Source organism: Ciconia boyciana, chromosome 1, assembly GCF_034638445.1.
Source record: "Ciconia boyciana chromosome 1, ASM3463844v1, whole genome shotgun sequence".
In the NCBI taxonomy this organism is placed as follows: domain Eukaryota; kingdom Metazoa; phylum Chordata; class Aves; order Ciconiiformes; family Ciconiidae; genus Ciconia; species Ciconia boyciana.
The window spans coordinates 189,698,569-189,720,343 of NC_132934.1; the positions used below are offsets into that span (position 1 = coordinate 189,698,569).

At 36.3% G+C, this 21,775-nt stretch overlaps 2 long non-coding RNA genes across 9 annotated transcripts in view; one reads left to right on the plus strand and one right to left on the minus strand.

Moving 5' to 3' along the window:
* The window catches only part of LOC140646397 (uncharacterized), a 79,958-nt gene that overhangs the window by 41,292 nt on the left and 16,891 nt on the right, over window positions 1–21,775 (minus strand). For all 7 annotated transcript variants that reach the window (XR_012040428.1, XR_012040426.1, XR_012040429.1 and 4 more), the window contains exon 2: window positions 10,384–10,433. This is a non-coding gene — a long non-coding RNA (uncharacterized lncRNA). The remainder of the gene's footprint in view (window positions 1–10,383; window positions 10,434–21,775) is intronic.
* LOC140646396 (uncharacterized) overlaps window positions 1–21,775 on the plus strand; it is an 87,950-nt gene that overhangs the window by 12,391 nt on the left and 53,784 nt on the right. For both annotated transcript variants that reach the window (XR_012040422.1, XR_012040421.1), the window contains exons 7-9: window positions 15,304–15,390; window positions 16,090–16,407; window positions 21,070–21,221. This is a non-coding gene — a long non-coding RNA (uncharacterized lncRNA). The remainder of the gene's footprint in view (window positions 1–15,303; window positions 15,391–16,089; window positions 16,408–21,069; window positions 21,222–21,775) is intronic.

A 21,775-nucleotide genomic window follows, 5' to 3' on the forward strand; every position in this document is an offset into this window, starting at 1 on the left:
GAGAGGGAGATTAGGTGATTGCAAAGAAACCCCAAACCCTCTAGCTGTGCCCGCCCTGCCCTGAACCAGCTCAAAAGAAATGCCTCAGAATAGATCTAGTTTCAGAGCAGAAAAGGTAGGAAAGTGACATGCTAGTGAGTGGGGTATGAGGAATCCCCTGGATGTTTCATATGTATTCAATTTTTTAACTCATCACCACTGAGAGGCAGATCACCTAGGTGTGACTGCTTCTCCGTCCTGTGATGGCAACTTCCCAGTACTTTGAGGGAGATAATGTTGGGGCACAGCTCTGTTCTGCCTGCGGTAGCACTGCTACAAATCTTATTTGGAAGAAAAGGAACTCTGAATTGTCCCCTGCTGTAACCAGCTCTCTACTACTCATTGCTGCTAACCCCCACTGTTGAGCACCCGATCTGATTGTTTCTTTGGTTTAACCCATGCTACGATGCCATAAATGACTGAAACTAGGAGAACAGCAAGAAAGCTGACATCAGGAGTTGATGTTGTGGAATGTAGGGAGTGGGCATTTGCTGCACAGCTACACATTGTGGGGGCTTGGGAATACTTCAAGAGCTGGAATACCAAACTACAGCAACAGAGAGTAAGTTTCCTTTAGTGGCAAACCGAGGTGATAGCCCTGGTTCTGTGCACTAAGAAGGAGAAGCAAAGGAATGTGCCTGAACATTCAGCATGTTAGTTGTTGTAAGTTTAAGTTGCGAGATCTTTTTCTCTGCTGCTGTTTGCGCTTGGCTTGTATCGTGACTGTCCTGTCTTCAAGCTGGATGTAGCATGTTTTTGTTTATGTCGAATGAGGCACCCATCATATTATAACGTCGCGAACATTGTTTTTCTTCAACCCTTGAAAGTCAAAATGTGGTAGCACAGATAGCTGTAATAAGTTAGTAATAAATATGACATGAAAGAATTTTCTCATTTCACAGTATTTATAGGAAAAACAATGTTTTATGTGTTTCATATACCTCCTCCCATCTTCTTTTCCACTCCTAAGCAGATCTAATGCATGAAAATTTTCTTCAGTAGTGCCCTCAGTTCTTTATTTCCAGTTACAACTATTGGTCTTTTGTTAATAGGTTTTTTTTAATATTTAGGTTGAGGCCCTCACAAAACCTCTCTGCATCCTCTATGAATGACACTGTCATGCTGTCGTTTGTTTTAAGTCATCAAATCTAGGCTAAATCTGAGTTTTGGGAATCTTTTTCCAACCCTTCAAGGATGGTCTTTCTTTGTCAGACGATTATGTTTTTCGCCCAGGTTTTCCACAGATCATCTCTTTATTAGAAAATCTTTTTCTTTTGCCTTGACAAATGCAGTCTTGCCATGCTCGTTATCTGGTCAAAGTGCTACTCTACTGTAAATATCAGTTTCCAAACTTACTCCTTTGGTATTTTCTATTTCCTCCTTCAGTTTAAAGCAATAAAGATAAGCTATCTGTCTTTATTTTTCAAGGCCCATCAAGACTACTTCTACCTGATACCTCTCCTTCAGTATCAAGAGGTTGACTCTGGTTTTGATCAACATATGATGCCAGCTTCCATCATTCGGTTGTTAAATTTTCAGACCACACTGGATATTTTCTCCTCAGCTGCCTCTCATGTATTGGTTGACTTCTTCATAAACAGAACTGTTCACTATCTTCCTTTAAATATCTTCTTAAAAGTTTTATGTACTGTGAAGCTTAAAACAATCCAACTAGACAACAGTTACATTGCAGGTATATTAATGCCAATGCTTATCACAGTAGTACTGTGTCATTGCATTTGTACTCTGCCATAATTTCTCTGTTGTCTCTTTATGTAGAATTCAAGCACATCTACTTTTTGTTGTGTGTTTATTCATGGCCCAGCATCATGGGAAGTGGTCCAGGGTGAGGGCTTCCAAGATTTATGGTAATACAAATAAATAATAATGAATACCTACTGGATACTGCAGTGTAGCTGTTGGATTCTGCTGTGCCTAATGTCACATCATATTTAATGCAGAAAGAAGGTGCTCCAACTAGAGGCCTCACAAGAGGGAAGGAAGAACTGAGTTGCAGCCGGAGGCCTTCTCAACTGTCAAACCCAAGTCAATAGCTACTGGCATTGTGTCCTGAAAGCATCCCTCTCCTCTCTTCTCCACAGCAGTAAGAGCAGGCTTTCCCTTCTCTTAGAAGGAAGTAAATGCAAATATTACAAAGTTCTGCAGTGTGTGCAAAAGGTTAAAGGACTTCTTATACTTCCATAGTGTCCTGCTCCTTAGTGCATTCCCTTCCTGACACAGCATCTCTTGGTACAGAAATCTTGAATAACCACAAGCAGTTGTTCCAGCCATACTGTTGGTCGGTCCTTTTTCAAATGCCATCTGATCTCTGTTGAGAAGGAACCTACACTAGTTTTGATTTGGTATCTTGGTACATGGCTATCTCGTAGTGCTCTGTTTCCATTGTGCCTTGAAGGTAATGATTCTTCAGAAGAGTGGTAAGCATGAATTCCATCAGGAATTCCCCAGGTATGTCACCCTCTTTCTGGAAGTGGGTCTGCATGTATCCCTTTTCTTTCTTTCAAAGGGACACTGAAATGTCAGTCTATAGATTATACAGAGATGATAGAATGTTTAGTGCCTAGCTGATGCAGAGATGGTAGATTGGACTATGCAGACAAATGGCACTGTATATACCAAAGAAATTATAGTCAAATAAGATAATTTTATCAGAATAAGCCACAAAGCATAATTACAAGTGGTTCCATCTCTGAACAGGAGAAGTCTGGTAAGAGCTCTGGACTAATTGATGGGATCGAGACAGTGACTGGGAAATACTGTGGGAGACTGGAGAGGCTGTACAACTTGAAAGCTTGATCATAATGAGTTCTTGGTTGTCTATATATAGACTGGATAAAGTTAACATTAGGCCACATTAGGCCATCATGCATAGGCTATATTTTTAGGTATCGTCAAGAACTACTTTTTGAGCAAACCAGCTAGAGAATCCAGAAGAGGGGGGACAGCCCTTGATTTAGTCTAGATTAGCACACAAGAAGTGACTATAGAAGAGCCATTCAGTAGTGATATCTCATATCATACTCAAGTTTCTCATACTTGTAGGAGAGAAACAGATAAAAATTTTAAAAAAGTCCAATATTGTTTGAAAAAGAATTGCATACAAATGAAGATACAGTTTAAATAAATATTAAAAGAGACACGGGGACTTTGCTTTCTGATTCTAACTCAATGGAATAAGAATTGTCCAACACAACTGAACAGTAAAGGAAGTTACTAGAAATAAATAGAGGTTTTTCAAAAAGTGAAATCCAAGCAAGCAAAGCAGAAAAGAGCACAATTCTGGCAAGTTAAATGTAGACCTATTATAAGGCAGAACAAAAAGATTTTGAAATGCAACGGGCTAAAATCCTAAAAGCCAACATTTATTTTCAAGTATAAATTTTGCTAGTAGGGAGGTGAGTTCAATAGATAATTGCAGATAAAGAGACTATTTAAAGACAAAGCCATCGCAGGAAGAAACAAATGAACTCTTTGCATTGGCAAGGTTTATTACAGGGAGATTAGGGACATCCCCACATAAAAGTTGTTCTTTATAGGGAATATTTCAGATTTGAAATATCAATAAAAGATTTTTTTAACAAATTGATGGAATAAACATTAACAGATTGCCAGATAGCATGTTGTTCATTCAGTAGTCCTAGAGAAATTCAGAAATAAAATTGGTGAGCCATGAGCTGTGTTGTATAATCTATCACTTAAATTAGCCTTGATAACAGAGGAATGGAAAGTAACAAATGTAACACTCGTTTTAAAAAGGGCTCTAGGGATGATCGTGGACTAATGGACTAATAAGTCTGACTACCATGACAGACAAAATGCCAGTGAATGTGATAAAGAATATAATTAATAGGAACATGGGTAGGTGTAATAGGCAACCATCATCTTGGCTTTTGTACAAGGTAGTTTTGTCTTAGAGCTTTTCTAGTTATTTGAAGGAGTCAACAAATACACAGGAAAGGGTGACCCAAAAGTTTTAAAAAAGCTCCGTAACCAAAGACTGTTAACAAATTGAAGTATTGAGTTACTTAAAATTCTTTGTGAATTAGTAAAGGGTTACAAGTTAAGGAACAGTATAGCAACTAATGGGCAGTTTCAACAATGCCGCCTCACAGAGATTTGTACTGGCACCTCTGCTGGTCAACCTGTTCCTAAATGGTCTGAAAAAGTGCAGTGATAAAGATTGCAGATGATAAAAGGAGAATACTCAGTTGGAGTCAGACCTCATGTTGACCCTGAAGAGTTGCAGAAGGATCTCAGGGCAGGACCTGTGGTGATCCAGGAGCCATGGCTGTCACAGAGGGCAGATATTGTTGACCCCGCTGTTTGGCCATATCTATCAGCAGAGAGAGGCAGTGGCTGTTGGATTACAGCAGCCATCACCCTGTAAGCTGTGAGCTCCGCAGGCTGTGACCAGTCCTGCCGCTCAGGAAGGCAGGGACTTGTAGCTTTTCTTTCTAACCACAGCAGGGGCTGTAAGTTGAAGAGAAGATTCTTCCTCCCTGTTTCTCAGGGTTTCACAGCCCCAACGAGCTTAAACTACAGGTTTTGATCCTGGAGATCCTGCCTGTCACAGGGGTGGAATATCACCGTTAAAGTGATAGGTAGTATCTTGCTGCTGTGAGAAGCCAGGGCTCTCAAGCCATCTTACTGGTGTTTGCATGGATCTTTAGCAGCTCCTGCTAATTCCTAAAATCATTCTGGATAGAGTTGATACTAGCAAAAGGTGGTGAAATGATTTGAAACAGAGAAGTTGCACTGGCATGCTGGTCAGTTTTGAGCATTGATGAGAACTGTATATGATATAGGAAAGGATGACTAAGAGGTATGGCATAGCTCTTCTGCAGGGACAGTAAATGGATCAGGATTCCTCAGTTTGGAAGAATGTTGACTCACGAGTAGGTAATGTGAGAAAGGTCTCTAAAACCATGAATACATGGAAGTGTTTCATAGGGGACTATAACTCCCTGTTTCTCTTAATAGAAGAACAAGGAACCTTTGGTCACTGTTTCTTTTAATTTAGGTGATCTTTAAGATGGCAAAAGGCTGCTTAGCACCAGCTTTATCTGCCATGGTTTTGTGGATGCATCTTTTCAAGTGCATGAAACTCAACTGTTTACTGGTCTTGAAAACTCCACTTGTCCTGAACTAGCTGTGGCCAAAATCCAATCTGCGCAGAATTATAGCTTTTCTGTAAATAAAAATGTGTAGTACTTATTGATCGATGATAAATTTTCAAACATGAGTCAAATGTAAACTGGTCCTATTTTCCTAAATCTGCAGATATTTTTTTTTATCCTCTACTACTGTTTGTTCCTTTATCTGGCAGTAGCAACATTATGGATGGGCAGATCAGTTTTACTTCTGTTGTTTACAAACCTGTGGGCAATGGAGGATGCCAGTTTGCTACTACTTCAGAAAGCTAAAAGCAGTAGCAGGCCCTAAAATTAATCCCAGGGGAAATCAGATAAAGAAGCAGAATGTTTCACACACAAACCAGAAGGTCTGGAGGGAGGGATGGAGTAGAAGACATCATTGTACCTTTGAAACAGCTGGAACCGTTTCCAAGCTGTGGTCCACAAACCACTGGTGGACTACAAGGCTATGGTAAGTTGAACAGCTAAGTTTGACTAAACCATAGTTAACAGTGTTTTAAATAGTGTTTCCAATTAAAAGTTTGATTGGATGGGTGTGTGGTGGTTTTTGAAAAACATTAAGGGCTGATAATGATCTGTTGTTCCAAAAATATGGGAACCACAGTTCTGGAGTGTATGAAAAGGTAGAGAACACTCCCCACTTTCTCAGCTTTAGATAGGTTGTATGCCTCTCCACCAGAAGGAACAGCGAGAGGTTCCCAGAAAGGAGCCAGGAAGAGCTGTCTGGTTGCATTAACCCTTCTGTCCCCACCACGCCATCCCCAGTAACAGAATTGCGGGATTCTTAATCATTGCATTGTCCTTGAGTATCACTAAAAGTCTTTGCTATCCCTACTTTTCATATATACTCGGGACTAGTAGATTTAGTTTTCTGAGAAGTGAGTATAATTTTTCAAGTCTTGGGTCCTTATCAGACAAAGATTAAACTTGTCAGCTCCACTAGATTAAAATATATATCTGACTTTGAATTAATACCTGGTTTCTCATTGCCAAAAAACAGATTTTAAAATTTTCTATTCTGTCATTATTAACAGATGTAAACTTTCCTTAGAAGTATTAGCATGTCTTACTACAATATCTGTTTATTAATTTTAATAGAATCCCAATTCTATTTGACCAACTTCTTTTAATTTATGTCAGCTCCCTGGATGGTAATTTTACATTGTAAAAATCTTTGTCCTCATATCAGGTCTCATTACTTTTTTTTCCTACTGAAAATTTTCCAGAATCATAAAATATTTGTATTATCAGTGCTTTTAATTGCCCTTGACATAGGTTACTTCCCATTGTCCTGAGTACTATGCAAGCAAATCCATAAGTAGTTTGTAGAGATGTTGTGTTTTCCAACATACTGCGTATCTTTATGTTAGGAATTATGGGGATGTTGAATTTGAGAAATGCCAAATTATAAGCCTTATTCAAATGGTGTAATGGTGTATGTTTATCCTGAAAAAATCAGTTGTCTAATGGAAAATTACTGTAGTGTATTTTATTAAATTTCAACAAAATACTGGAAACAAATGTTATTGACAATAGTGTTTTAAAAGGAACTGAAGAAAGTTGGCAGGCAAGCATGCTCTGTGTAACCTTTTTTTGTTCTGTATTTCTTACTTGTGTGTTTTGATACATGTATGGAAAATGAGGTGGTTTGTGCGTGTTTTCATATTATCTGCTAAATACCTGTTGCTAACTTACATGATTCTGAAGTTGCCTTTGCTCAGGCTTAAGCTACTAGTTGAATATGAGATTGAGGGGAATCTTTGCCTTGTATCAGAAAGGAATATGTAAGGGAGGAGAGAGTGACTTCTGCTGTAGTGTGGAAAATGGTTATTTGGTATCATCTGTGAGTGACAGGAGAGAGGGATTCATGAGTCTAGGCAAGGCATATGGGTACAGAAGCAGTGATGGGGTGTATGCGTAGGACTGGGGATGAGTGTGTGTGAACAAAGAATTTGGAATAGGGATCAGAACAGGGTTTCTGTAAGAGTTGAAGAGATGACAGTTGGATAAATATATTGGGGTCAGTTGGAAGTCACTTTACCACAGAACACGGCTACAGCTCTCTATCTGAATCTAGGTCACTCCATGCTTGCCCTAGCTACACCCTTTCCTGTGTCTTCTGGAACTCCAGCTTCTTCTCCAGTTCCTGCACATGACCTTTTTAAGTGGAAAACCTACTTTCCTTCTTACCTGAGGAACAGTTACACGCAAAGGTACAAATGATCCCACAAATCCCTCCCATCTAAAGCTTCTCTTCTGTCCCACTATACTTTCTTCTGCCTCCTGCCTATGGGGTTCTGCACTGCAGATGCAGGCAGACAAAAGAATCATAGAATCATTTAGGTTGGAAAAGACCCTTAAGATTATTGAGTCCAACCATCAACCTAACACTACCAAGTCCACCACTAAACCATGTTCCTAAGCACCATGTCTTTTAAATACCCTCAGGGATGGTGACTCAACCACTTCCCTGGGCAGCCTGTTCCAATGCTTGACAACCCTTTTGGTGAAGAAATTTTTCCTAATATCCAATCTAAACCTCCCCTGGTGCAACTTGAGGCCATTTCCTTTTTCCTATCACTTGTTACTTGGCAGAAGAGACTGACACCCACCTCCCTGCAACCTCCTTTCGGGTAGTTGTAGAGAGCGATAAGGTCTCCCCTGAGCCTCCTTTTCTCATAAGACTTGTGCTCTAGACCCTTCAGCAACTTCATTGCCCTTCTTTGGACATGCTCCTGCTGGATGTCTCATGTCTCAATGTCTTTCTTGTAGTGAGGGGCCCAAAACTGAACACAGTATTTGAGGTGCAGCCTCACCAGTGCCAAGCAAAAAGGGACTCAAATGAGATGCTGTGGAAGTGCTGGGTGCAAAATAATAATGCCTCTCCTTTCCAACATACAGTTTGCATCTTCTCCGAGTAGGACGTGTCCCATCATTTGAAATTTGCTGATCATAGATGAATTCTTTTGTTCTTTTTCCCCTCTTCATGTAGTACTCATTAGAATGTGATGATTTTTTTCCACATGATGAATTATGATTTTTTAGATAATGTTCGTCTTACTAAACAGCAGAAAAAATCTCTGATTTCTAAAGCCTGGTCCCTTTGATGCGCATTTTTCTGTGACCTATGACCTTCCTGAAAATAAATAAATTAATTAATCAATCCAGTGGATGATTGCACCTACTGGTGATAAGTTGAAGCTTACTGACAGGATGGTTGCTTTTCTTAATTATTATTTTGCAGATCCCTTAGAAGTTGTTAATGAAGACTAAAGAGTCTGCAGAAAGATTGAAAGCAGATGTCTTAGGGCATCCTCCTAAATGCAAGGGTTTTTTTAAATGCAGGGGGTTTTTTTGGCACAGATCTTTTCATAAGTTTTAAGCTTTTATTTAACAGTTTTCCTTCTTAATATATGATTGCATACCTATGTCTATGACTAAACTTAGCCAGCCAGAAGCATGATTTCTGTAAAAGTTTCAAATTCAGTAATTAATTAATAAGCCTTTCAGCACCTGACAATACAAATAGGTTAGGCAGCAAGATCACTGTAGCAATAAGAAAATAAAGCATACTTTTTTTTTTTTGTTAGAGGGTACATTTTAATGGTAAACTATTTTGGTGTTTCTTTCTTGGGCAGATTTTTATAGTGGATATGGAGATCACTCTTTTAGTTAGTCAGTGTTGGTCCCTAAAAATTGGCTTTACTCTTGTTGCTTGTCATATCTCATTTTATCTTAAAGACTGCAGGAGTTCATGATTATTGAGAGTTAACACCTTGAAATTTTGGCACTATCCTCTACAAAGTAACTTATACTGAGCTAACTTTGTTTTATCATGTCAGTGAAACATCAAATGTTGATACTATGTGTGAAACACCATTTGATATAATGGCTATTAAGTTACTTGAAAAAAATCTTGTAAAGACGGATTTTGTGTTTAGAAGAGCTGGCATCTAAAAATATATGTCATGAATAGAGGTAATAAATGTTGTTTATGAATTGCTACAGGAGAAAAAATATTTACATTTGTGTACAATATGCTAGTCCTTAGCTATTTTTGTCTCCTTCTAAATATCTTATCATAAGCTGGTTATAAAGTATTTAAAGACATGAGTAATTTCATTTGTTGAAGCATTCAGTGCATCATTTAAAATGGCTACTAAAGGAGAGAAGTGGACGTGCGCGTGTCATAACAGCTAAGCATAAAAAGAAGGTATCACAGATAATAATATAGTTCCAAATCAGCAAAAATCATTGTTATGTTTTGCTGTATGAGCAGAGCTCTTCACAGAATGGTGATCTTATTCTAAGATTACAGTTATCTAAATAGATTTTCATTGCTAAACTTTATTCTGGTGATTTTATATCTTGTTGGAAATGAGAGAACGCAAACACTTAAATTTTAAGTCATTGATCTTCAGCCATGCTAAAAGCTTTAAGAACTTGGTATTTCACCCCAGGTGAAATTTTGATGGGCGTCGCTTTAAATTTTGGAATTTCAGAAATTGTGCAGGTGAGTAGGAAAAAGCACATGTGAAAGGAAGAAACTGAAATGGAGAGGAGGAAATTATTTTCCTTTACCAGAAGGAAGGGAAAGGTGAAAAACAATGTAATGAGCATAGGAGAAACAATAGGGTAGAAAGGGAGGAGTCAGGTAAGTGTTTACACTAATATTTTGTATTTAGTGCTCAGACATGTTATGCTTTATGCGTGCATGGAAAACAGATTTGAGACTTCAGCTTTCTGACTAACTGCTGTGCTCAGCTATACTTTACTCTCTGTGCATTTTTGCTTTAGCGCAGTTGCCTCTAAGGAAGGCTTTAAATTGACTTTCAGAGCCAACCTGAATCACAAAATGCATTATCCTACTAGGAAATGATGACTGCCCCAATGTTCTGTCTTCCTAAGTTAGCTCTTAAAAAAAACTGTATTAGACATCAAAAAATCAAAGCCAGTTTTTTATATATATTTCTGTTGTTAATTCTAGTTGCTAGCATTTGGGGCAGGGCACAGGCAGGCAGGCAGTAACACTTAAGAGTGGCAAAATTTGTGTGCAAAACCTAATACTGAAATTGAAAATCAAAACTGCTAATTACTCATTATTCAACAGGAGTAGGCAAAGTCAATTAATTCATAACCAAATGTAGCTGTAGAACAATGGATTACTTACATTGGCTTTCATTACAGGTCAGACATCACTGTGTGGATTTCATCCATACGCTGTAATAAAATAAAATAAATTAGGAAATTGGCAACAAAAGTTTAATTCAGCAATTTGTTCGTTTATGTGCTCAGTTACTGCATGATTCCCATGAGTATATATGGTATTACAGCAGAGTAAATGTTTAGGGAAATGATGTAGTTTTTGAACTGAGCAATTAACTAATATTTATATAGTGACTATAACTGGTCTTCATGAATTACCATGCTAAAAACTTGTTTATTTTTAAATACAGAGAAAGGGACCTCCCATTTTCTTATATTCACTTGGTGGTATGCATAAAATGCCTTAACTATCCACCTAGCAACACTTTAGTAACTGAGCCCTGAGCTGATGTACAGCAGAGTAGCATCCCCTCTAAAACTGCCCCATTGCTGACTGGGGACAGAAAGAGTGAAAATGGGTGGAGCAGGGAGAGCCTTACAGTGCCAATTCACAAATAATTTTGGAGTGGTAACATCTACTTTTTGGAAGGTAGTGTATTAATTTCTGCTAATAGAGAGAGATAGGTCTGCATAAGAATTACATTATAAATTGCTGTGTGATAGGGTTCCCTTTCCTGTGCAGTGTCTGTGTCACTGGGCAGCAGTTTTTAAGAGCACCCAGTGAAGATACGAGTACTGCAAATCTGACATAGCTGTAGTCCTTATGTTAATTCTAAAAGGAAAATGAAATTAAATGCAGATACAACTTTTAGAAGTTCTAAATAAGAGACTTCATGCTGTATTTTATAATTAGCCCTTACTGTTATGTTGTTTTGCATTAGTGTTACACTATTTTATATTACATGACTCTAGAATTGTTTCGATCCTATATATTTTTCAGTGCAAAGTCACATTTCAAGTGGACCAATATTTACATTTTAAAGATGTCTTTTTAATTGCATTGTAACTGACAACTCTGTGTTGTCCTCAAGTAATAGGCAGTATCAGCATGACTGTATTCTGAAACAGTCATTAATGGAAGACCATTGTATGCATAGGTCTCCAATGAGGTATGAATTTCACAGTCCCAGGATTATGTCTCTCAGACTTTCCATACTAACAAGAAAGTGCAGACTGTGGACTGTCCCTTTGGTGTATATTCCAGCCCCCAGCTCAGTGCCCAGGAGGAAAGCTCCCTTTCCCATCCTCTTTTCTGGTTATTTATGCTTTGGTACTGCAGTTCTGTAAGAGCAGAGTCTTGTTTTTGCGTCTGGGCTGGCAAGCTGGTGAAGGTGGTATGAAGAGGTTGTCCCCGCAGAACTGCTCCACACTGAAGCTTCCTGCACAGAGACGGCTATATACCAACTTTAATACCAGCCCTTCACCCATGACTCTTGTATTTAATTATAGTTCATTTAAAATAACCATTATAATGTAAGTATCCATGACCATGACATAGGATTTCAGCATTTTTTTCACAATGGTATTTACTGTATTTAGTAACAAATTACTGAAATATCAGCAGTGCCATTTTAACTATCAGTTAAATGTGATATTTCCTGAATCAGGTTTTAATGGTGGGAATATAGAATCCCAGTGATGTCAAGCTTTGATTTTTTTTTACTTACAGCAGATACACTTAAAGCCCCAGTAGTACATAATTAGTCGTAACAGAAAAGCAAACTTTCTTTTATTTGAGTCAGAATTCATTTTTGTGCTCAGTATAGTGAACACGAGTCATGTTCAGTAATGAAAAAATATTATGCAGCACAAACCTATTACATGTTCTGTGCAGATGAAAGTCATTAGGAAATTTTCTTTGTTCAGAGTAAAGGAAGTTGAAAATATGCTGTTTCTCATATTATTTTAATCCAAATGTTGTTATCCATAAGTATTCAGCTTTTAGATATACTGCTAGATTCACAAAAACCTAGTGAACTTCACAAAATCAATTACATTTCAAATACATGATTCTGAGTCTTAAGGTTCAGACCTTAGGATGGGATGAATCGCCCTCTGGAGGTGCCCGATTCGGTCTACTGAATTTGCAGGAATGCTGCTTTGAACTGACTAGCTCAAACTACAAGTTGAGTCGCCTGTCACCTTAAGAGAGGAATAACTGAGCATTTCATACCATACTAGGTCTTTTCTGTAGACCTCTTTCTTTTTAAGAATGGCTGCCTTACTCGTCACCTTTTCTGTCAGTGTTCTTCTTGTACTGTTTCTAAAATGAATAAGCACAATTGTTACTGTTGCTATTTCCTGTGTATTTTGCTTTTTCCTGTCCTTTTTGATCTTGTTATCTTATCTTTCCTTGTTTTTTTTTCTTTTTCCTGACTCTTTAGCTGCCATCTCTTCTGAAGCTTTTCACTTGCTACCTCTCTGACCATCCTACCTTCCACGTTGAGAGTATTGTCCTAACTTCTGATGTGGAAGATTGCTGACCCTTTCCTTTGATGCTGATACCAGTATTTTCTGTGAGAGATAGTACTGTAGTGAAGACATAGAAAAAGAAGAATATGGCACTCGTGAATTTTTTATGGTTTTGAATAGTCAAGAAGTATTGTTCTTCTGCCTTCATATAAAATGTGCTGGTTTCCTAATGTACCTGTAATTTAAAGATGTTTGTAGAAATGTAAAATCAAATGTGAAGAATATAAAATCCATATTAAAGACATTTAAATTTAACAAAATATAGCATTAGTCTTTATTTTAAAAATTGAGTCCTACATGGCTCACTTGCAAAAAGTGGGATAGATTTAAAAAGTTGTGTACTGGTAAAGTCTGACTTATTAAAAGGTGAAATTATTTTCTGCCTTCCTATGGTAATATTTTCTTGATTTATACCTATTAAAGATCTCTCCTTCTCTTGAATTCTCTGTCTTCTCCCTTTTTTTCTTCCTTTTGTTAACCTGAGTTTCCTGTTCCGTTCTGCACTGGACTCTCCTAACACTTTTGGTTCAATACTGATCCATTTTTCTCTCATATATGCATCCATTTGCCTAAAATATTGCCTTAAGCATGATCATATATATTCAAGAATATGTTTACTTCTAAACACTGGATGGATCTGCTATTTTAGGACTTCCAGTAAACCAGATAAGAAACTTAACAATTCAGTGACAGCATTTTAAGTTTTTTATGACACATGTGCCTTCATTGGATCAAAGTACCTTGCCTCTTACATCAATGGAATCATAATTATAGACAGAGATAAACATTGCTGTAAAAATATAGACTTATGGTACTTGTTCAATATAGGAATGCTAACTTAAGAAGAGCGTCTGAATGAAAGCAAACATGCTGCATTCATAAATGGTATGGCAGAAGTTTTCAGATTTTATTTGCAAATAAAGAGGAATGTTAATGGAAAGAGTGCTTTGTATTGATAGTAATATAAGCAGTTAAAGTTAAAAAAAAAGACAACTAAAAGATGTGCATCCAGGATAATTTTTGCTAATCATGCTTTGTTATAGCAGAAACATTAAATAAAAGTTAATGTTTTCTGAGGGGTAGTTACCTACATATTTTATTATCTATACTAAATGTTCTTTAGATAATCTGAATTCTTTGGATTGCAATAAAAGGAATGCCAAGTACATGATAAAACATAAATAGTGAAGTTCAGAACTTTCCGGTTTAGATGTGTAAAATATGATTCTGAAGCCTCTTCTGATACTTACAGTAATTTGCAATGACAGTAATAATAGCAACTTACTAGAAAATGATTGGAGGTGTGGCTGAGAATGTAATTTATGGTGCCTAAAAGTTTTTAACTAGTGTAGTTATAAGCAGGACTTTGCATAATTTTGAGCCCATTAAAAAAGCACCTTCTTTGCCAGATTCATTTACTGAGCATGAGGATGACTTTACAGACAAGGATTAGAAAGTAGAGGAAATTTAGAATCTCTAAAACAGTTACACTGATGATGAGTTTTTGTGTTGTACAGTAGTAGCAGTAAGTTTTTTGTTAGAATGAATCAACTGCAACTAATTTTGTAAAAATGAACCATATGAAAATTATGCGTGGAAAAAGAAAGAAAGAATATTAAAAACTATGTAAAACCTGTTAGGATTTTCTGGGGTATATCCTCAAATGGTATAATTTGGCATACATAAAGTTAAGTCGCCGCTGCTTACCGAAGATTTGTCCTTTCTATTAACTATATAATACAATACAGATCCTGAAATAGTCCCTTACTTAAGACTTGTATTCATTTTACAGTAGAGTAGTTATGGAATCAGGTCTTACTCATCATGAGAAATAATACAATTCTAACAATGGCATATTATTGTTAGAAGGAAGTACATCAAACTGACTTGAATTAGCATAGTTTTAGAAAATGACTATGGTTTTGAGAGTACTGTATTGATATTGCTTGCTAAGTTACAAAACTATTGCTTGTTTAATAGTACTACCAATCTAAAATGTAGAGTTGTAGTTTGAAGATAAAATTATTTTTACACTCAAGTTTATGTATTTTTGATTTGCAATTTTTGTGTGATAATGTCTCAGTTAAAACAACCAGTTAAAATGTCTATCTTTTTAATTTATGAAGAATAGTGAGGAAAGCATAGCTGGAAATACTAACAAAACAGGAAAGATTTGTCAGCAAATGGGTAAGTGTAACCATAGGGAAACACTTGCAAGAGGAGAATAAAGTCGAGTGAATATTGCTACATTGAGATGTGAAAACATACTTCATCTATAAAGTCCTGCAGGAAATGAAATAATCATGAAAAATTAGGTCTTTCTGTTCATAAACACAGCTTAGGTACATGTGGTCTTGAGAGGAGCAGTACCAGTACAAATTCCATGAAATGTTCTTTGATCGCATTACAAACAAGTGTGGCTAAGACATAAATAGAATATAACTATCTGTTGCTATATAAGGAAGATAAGGTGAGGGAAGCATAATTTATAAAACAACCACCCTGCTTGCAGATCCTGCAATTCACATGGCTGGCAGACACAGAAATAATTTCACAAATGAAAATGGAAGATGCAAAATCCATGAAGATTGTGTTGAAGGTTTGTTTCATTTGACTGTCTCTATGATTATGATATATATATACACATATTATAATATATCTATATTATACATACATATATTGCTATGTATATGAAAATAAATGTGTGAAAAGCTGTAAAAGAGGAATTTGAGTTACATGCAAGAAATGTTTCAAAATAGGCTACAGGAGGATATTTTTGTATACTACTTAAAACAACTGGAAGAAGTAATGAGAGTTAATTCAGTCCTGGATCGGATAGTGATCAGAAAAAAAAAGATACTAGATCTAAAATGAAGACCTTATGAATGTACAATACTTCTGGTTTAATAAAGAGACCAGAAAAAGGGTAAACATACTGTGAAAATCACTGACAGAAATGTAAAGGGTTTGAAGAGTAATAGCAGAAAGATGGTTTAGCAATAACTTTGCAATACAATAAGAGGAAGATTCTGCTGTAAATAAATGTTTAGTGAAGTATAAAGTAGGAGAAAAGAAAACGGAACTGGAAATGGGAACTTCAAGCTTGCCATCATGCAAAGATAAAATAGAGAGGAAAGAAAGCTCGGACCATGTGATGCTATCTGAGAAAGCCTAGTTAGCTGCTTACTATAGTTTTGCTAATATAATCTGAAAATATATGAAACTTTTAAAGAAACACTAGAAAGCAGATTTTTTTCAAATTTCTTCAACTTTTAATTTTTCTCTTTGTTTCCCATAGAGTAATACTGAATAAAAGGAAATCTGAGACCACTGTCTACAAATCAGATCATGTATTTGAAAAGATAGTTGAAGAGACAACAAACAAAAATGATGATTGAAAATATAGAAAAGTATCTGAAAATGTGAAGGGGTCCAGATTCTGTACCCCTGTTCTGCCCACTGGAGGTAGCACAAGGTAGCCGAGATCCATTCCTACTCACAGGCTGAAAATTCTCCTTCTGCGGGGAAGTCACAGTCAGCCTAATGCTGCTCCATCCCTCTCCCATGCCAACAGCATTCATCCTTCACACAGGTTTGGTAATGGGAGCATAAGAAGGTATGCTTACTCTCTACCAATTTTCAGCTGCATTTAATTTCTTATATGACATGTGTACTAGAAAAAAAAAAAGAGCAACAGCCCAGTCAAGAGTTGGTAGCAAATTACAGTTCACATTCACATGGCTAACCCATCTGCTCTCCTGAAGCAGGGTGGCCTCGTTCATACTGCCTACTAAGAACAGTCCCTAGCCCATGCTATTCCCCAAATCTTGCTGTGTCTTACCTGAGTGCTCGCTGGCCTGAGCCAAAAGCATACCAAAGAGCATGCTGACAGTTAAATGGCATGGATTATCACATGGTAGAGCTCAAGCATGTGCCTGGGCCCTGTTTAGCTCAGTCAAACACATGTAACCTTATAAACTACATCTAGTTGGCAATAATTACAACTGTAATAGCCTGCTCTGAATTAAAATCGCAGGGGCATGAAAACCAATAATCTATAGGTATCTTTCAGACTACTGTTTCTTGAACAGAAAAGTCAATGAATGTATAAATTTGGATGTAATGTGTGACTTAATAAAAAGAAAAAAGGTGTAGAAAATCTGAAAAAATGGTAAATTAAGAAAGTCAGAGGAGGACAATAAAAGGTAAAACAGTATTTATCTGATGTGGAAGTATTTTTAAATGGAAACTGGAAAGCCAGTTCGATGAGGGAATATTCTTTTCAAAATAAGCAAGGTTACAATAAAAAGGTCAGTATATGACCTTTTGGGTAAATAGATTTAGTTCATTATTAAAATGCAGTTTGGGTCCCACCTCTGTGGACCTCCTTGTAGGATAAAAGCCTGAAATATAATGTATTTGCTTATGATGTTTTATTCTGAGACTTTTGAGAAGGACCTTGTGCTGAAGTGGGCACACTTCAATATAAAATAGTGACCTCATCATGCACATGTTGGGATAAGTGCTTTACTGAATATTTATATAGATTTCAAAAAGGGATGTGCAATAATATCTTGGGATTTACATAATCTCTGTATTACTTGGACAGTTTTCCAGTATGTGATGTAATTACTATTAGGTTCCAGGTCATATTTTGACCTAGTGAGGTCACCAGTTATTTTCATGATAATTTCTAATTTTACAGGTTGTAGAAAACTATATGCAGGATGCACAAAAAGGGAAAATAAAATTGCATTCATAGACTACTTTCTGAACTGGGATTAACTGCTTAAGTCTGAAGACAGAAAATAAAAAGGGAAGGGAAAATGTGGCAAGTCAGAAAATGTTGGAACATAAAAGGCAATATTCAACTAACGCATTAAGTTACTCAGAAGTAAAGAGAGGAAATAAACTGCTCAAATAAAAACTATATGCCGATTCTGAAAGGGGGTCAGGTCCTCCGGTGAGTGCTGAGGATCTCTACTTGCTACTTTACTTTGCAAAATCAATGCTTGAAATATCTGTCTAAAGTGTGGTAAATGCAAGAAAGGTATCACAATGCCATTGGGTTTATGCGAAGAAAGCCATCACTGTGTTTGTATGTTACATGTAAAAATATAAAATTAAGGAGCTACTAGATCTGTTACATATAGTGCTGTTATAACCACATCTATAATGCTCAAGTCATTTTGGTATGGTGTCACAGGTAGTTTAAAAGAAAACAGATAAATGCAAAACAAGGTAACCACTCTCATTAAAACATGCTAAATTTACTAAATGTATATAATCCACAAACAGAGTGATTTGGGGTGATGAAAATTTTTGTATATACAATACTGACTAATTTTAAATTTAGTCAGTATATAAAGGACGTAAATGAAATAAATAAATTGAGAAAAATTTTAGGATGCTATAGATTAAAGGAAAATGGCCAGAAGTTGAGAAGGAAGGTTGGGAATAGGTGTTTAGAAACAATTCTTAATAGGAAATGATTCTTAATGGAACACTGGGAAGCAAATAGACCATCATAAGAACTATTCAGCGATAAATTTACCTATAGATTAAGTAGCATAATTTATTTGGAGAAGCAGTCCTGCAGAAATCCAGGCAGCTTTTCTGGAGGAACTAGCGGGCTATTCTGCCTTTACTGTATTGCCACCAACCCTATGTACAACACAGTGGGGAACTATGTTGGGAAAAATCACTTCTGTAATATGAATGTACGATTCTGTACCTTTGGCTTGCTTTAGCTTCAGGAGAGTTACTTTCTTGCAAATAATAGAAATATGTTCTTGCAAATAATAGAAACTACATTAAAAAAGCAAGAGAACATCAATGAAAAATACAAGTAGAATTATATACACATAGATGGAGAAAAATATAAAGCAAATCTGTCACATATATTACATACCTAGCTGAAAAAAAAGTGTTCTTTCTATAATGACCTGTAATTTTGAAATGCAAATGCATTATATAAAAGTCCAATACTGTGATCCCCTCGAGCATAGTTTTAGAAAATGACATGAAACAACCAAACAAAATATTTGAGGTTGTCCACTTCTCTCTGAATACATTGCATATTCTAAACCTAATGTCTGAACTCTGGAACTGGTAGTTCCTGTTTTGAGGAAAAGAGTCATTTTAAGACTTCTATGAAAAGAGATTCTGAAATGTTAGGGCAAATAGTGCAAGTATGACTGTCTGCTAGAGAAGTCTTCATAAACTGCTTCTCTCTTCATTGCAAATACATTCTGCACCCATCACTCCTGCTCAAATAATTACTTGTTGGGGGTTTGCCTCTCTGTGTTTCCCAAGGAAGTGGGGGGACATAGTTTTTAGGAGCTGCTGGAAGCTACATTGCAGTATGGCAAGGAGATGACTACATCAGAATTTCGGCTGAAGGGTAGAAGAATTGTAAAAAGGCTTTTGCGGAGATGGGGAATGAGTGGCTCTGAGCAGGAGTGTAAGGCTGCTGGGAGCCCTTAAGCCTATTCACTCATTTAGTATATTGAGAGCACACCTAGGTATCATGGGATTTGGATGTTTTGCAGTTGGATAGATTAACTAGATTACAAAGAACAACTACTAAATTTCAGGAATTCATTATGAAAGTACCCTATGAATAAACTATGAATATTAAAAAGCAAAACCAAACCGTAGAAACCACTTCTTAGAAGAACTTTCATATGTGATTGTGGTATAGTTGCATAGTCTGTGCAAGTGAAGTAGAGCAAAGAAGCAGAAAATCTGGGCTAGATGTCATAAACCACTGCCCAGTTTTTCACTTTTTTTTTTTCTTCTTCTTTCCAAGGAAATGATTTGGAGATTCCTGGGATAAACTGTCTCTGGTTAAAAAAAGTAGAGAGACTCGATTCTCTAGAGGCAGGCATCTGGAAATAAATGTGAAGACAGACAGCCACTGCAGTATTTAGAGCACTTCTTTGATCTGTTATTATCTTACATCCTTTGTTTTACTTTTCTTGGTCCAGAATATTTTGGCTTTATTCAGACAAAACTCATTGAAAACAATGCAGAACGTGACATACTTTTGCCACGAACTAATAATTGTGTAATCGTCAAAAAGAGACTCCATAGTATACTTCAACTAGCAACATCCTTCTGCCTCCATTTCAGCAGACATTATTTTGAGACAATAGAGAGAGATACAGGCTTTGAGTAAAATCTTCCTTCTATTATGCCTGATTCTCAAAGAAAACTAGATTTATGCCTGCCTGTCCATCCATCTATCTGTCTGCTTATTTATTAAGAATATTATAATTCTTGTTTTAGCTGTTAATTGTAAAAATAAAAGCTATCGTATTACTAAGTAGAAGGCACACAAAATCCCTATTTTATCCAGTTCTTTGAAGAAAAGGAAAAAAATAAGAACAAGTGAATTATTCAAAAAAAATTAAGTGTCATTACTGATTTCCAAAAAAGTTACTGAAGAGGTGGATAGATGCATTTTGTTTCAAGGGTCTGTGGGGCCTACTGCTCTAGAGTACCACAAAATTGCAAGTAACATTCATACTACCCAGTTTTACAGATGAAGCAAAAGCAAGGAACGCTCATGCAAAATGGCCAGAATAAAAGTCAGTGAATAAAACTGTTGTATCTCTGTGTTAAAATAAAATCTGGAAAAGGAAAATTATTTTGATGTCCAGGTGAAGATGAATGCATAGGAGAGCACATGAGTGAAAAGGTTTTTGGAAAGCAAGATTTATAAGGCACATTTCAAAAGAGTTGTATTTGTTTAGTCTAGAGAAGAGAAGACTGGGGAAAATAATCTGACATCTGAAGATTATTGTGAAGAAGATGGTCATCAATTGTCTTTTGTACCCAGTTGTGGAAGGACAAGAAAAAATTATCTTAATTTACAGTGAAGAAGAACAGGCTACATATTTGGAAAATCCTTCTAAGTACAAGGACAGTTAAAGACTGGAACCAGGCTATCTGGCGATGCTGGAGCATCTCCCTCACTGGCATTTTATAACAGATTAGACAAAAAGTTTCTGTCATCACAATGCTCTTACATCTATCTTCTTTCATAATTGTTGGCTCCACTCAATAAATAATCTGGAATGTTAAGAAGTAATTTGAAAAATAAATTCAGAAGGTGGAGATGAAATTGGATAGTCTGAACACATGATAAATCATCAAAAATGCAGCTATCATTTTTTGTCAATAGATGTATTCTTGTATTTTGTATGCCTTTCTATATTTTAATTTTCACTTATTTTTATTTTGAAGTTCATACACATATAATTTCTATTTACAGATCATCAATAAGGGTAAAGCATTTTACCTGTTCATTCAAGCAGTACTATTACTCTGCTTACACTACTTGATGCTCCGGGCAGGAAGCTGGTTTCAGGATTGTCAATACCCTTTTTCCTTGGCTTCTCATTCTATCTAGCGCATGCTCTTCAGGTATGTATAGCTTTACAGATATTACAGGGAAATATTCTGCATTCAAAACACATGTAGTTTCTTTTAAGTCACATATAGATAACTAGAGTTTATTATTTGACAGAATATCTGAAAAGGTCTGATTCCTAAACAAAACCAGAACTTTGATGATGAATTTTACTTTCTGTGGTTAACAGCCTATTTTTACTGTGATAAGTAAAGCCTGTTAGTAATAAAAATGAAACCTAGTATCTATGCTGTGATAATGGAACCCTAAAGTGAAATTAGTTAGTGATATTAGAAAGTATCACTTGTATTTCTGCTCCAAACCTCAAGATATTTTATTTTCCTGTACTCAAAAACAACATTAAAGAATATGTATGGTTCACGTTACCAACATTCATGGCCTTGATTATAATGTGAATCATTCGTGTATATGCTTTTGTTAGAGCATAAAATATGTAACATAAGTGAGCAAGGATACTGAAGGAATGAAGATCATTTGCCTATTCAGAATACTGACAGAATTCAGTCTGTTTGGAATACTGGCTAGCATGTCTGTTCTTTCTAAGAAA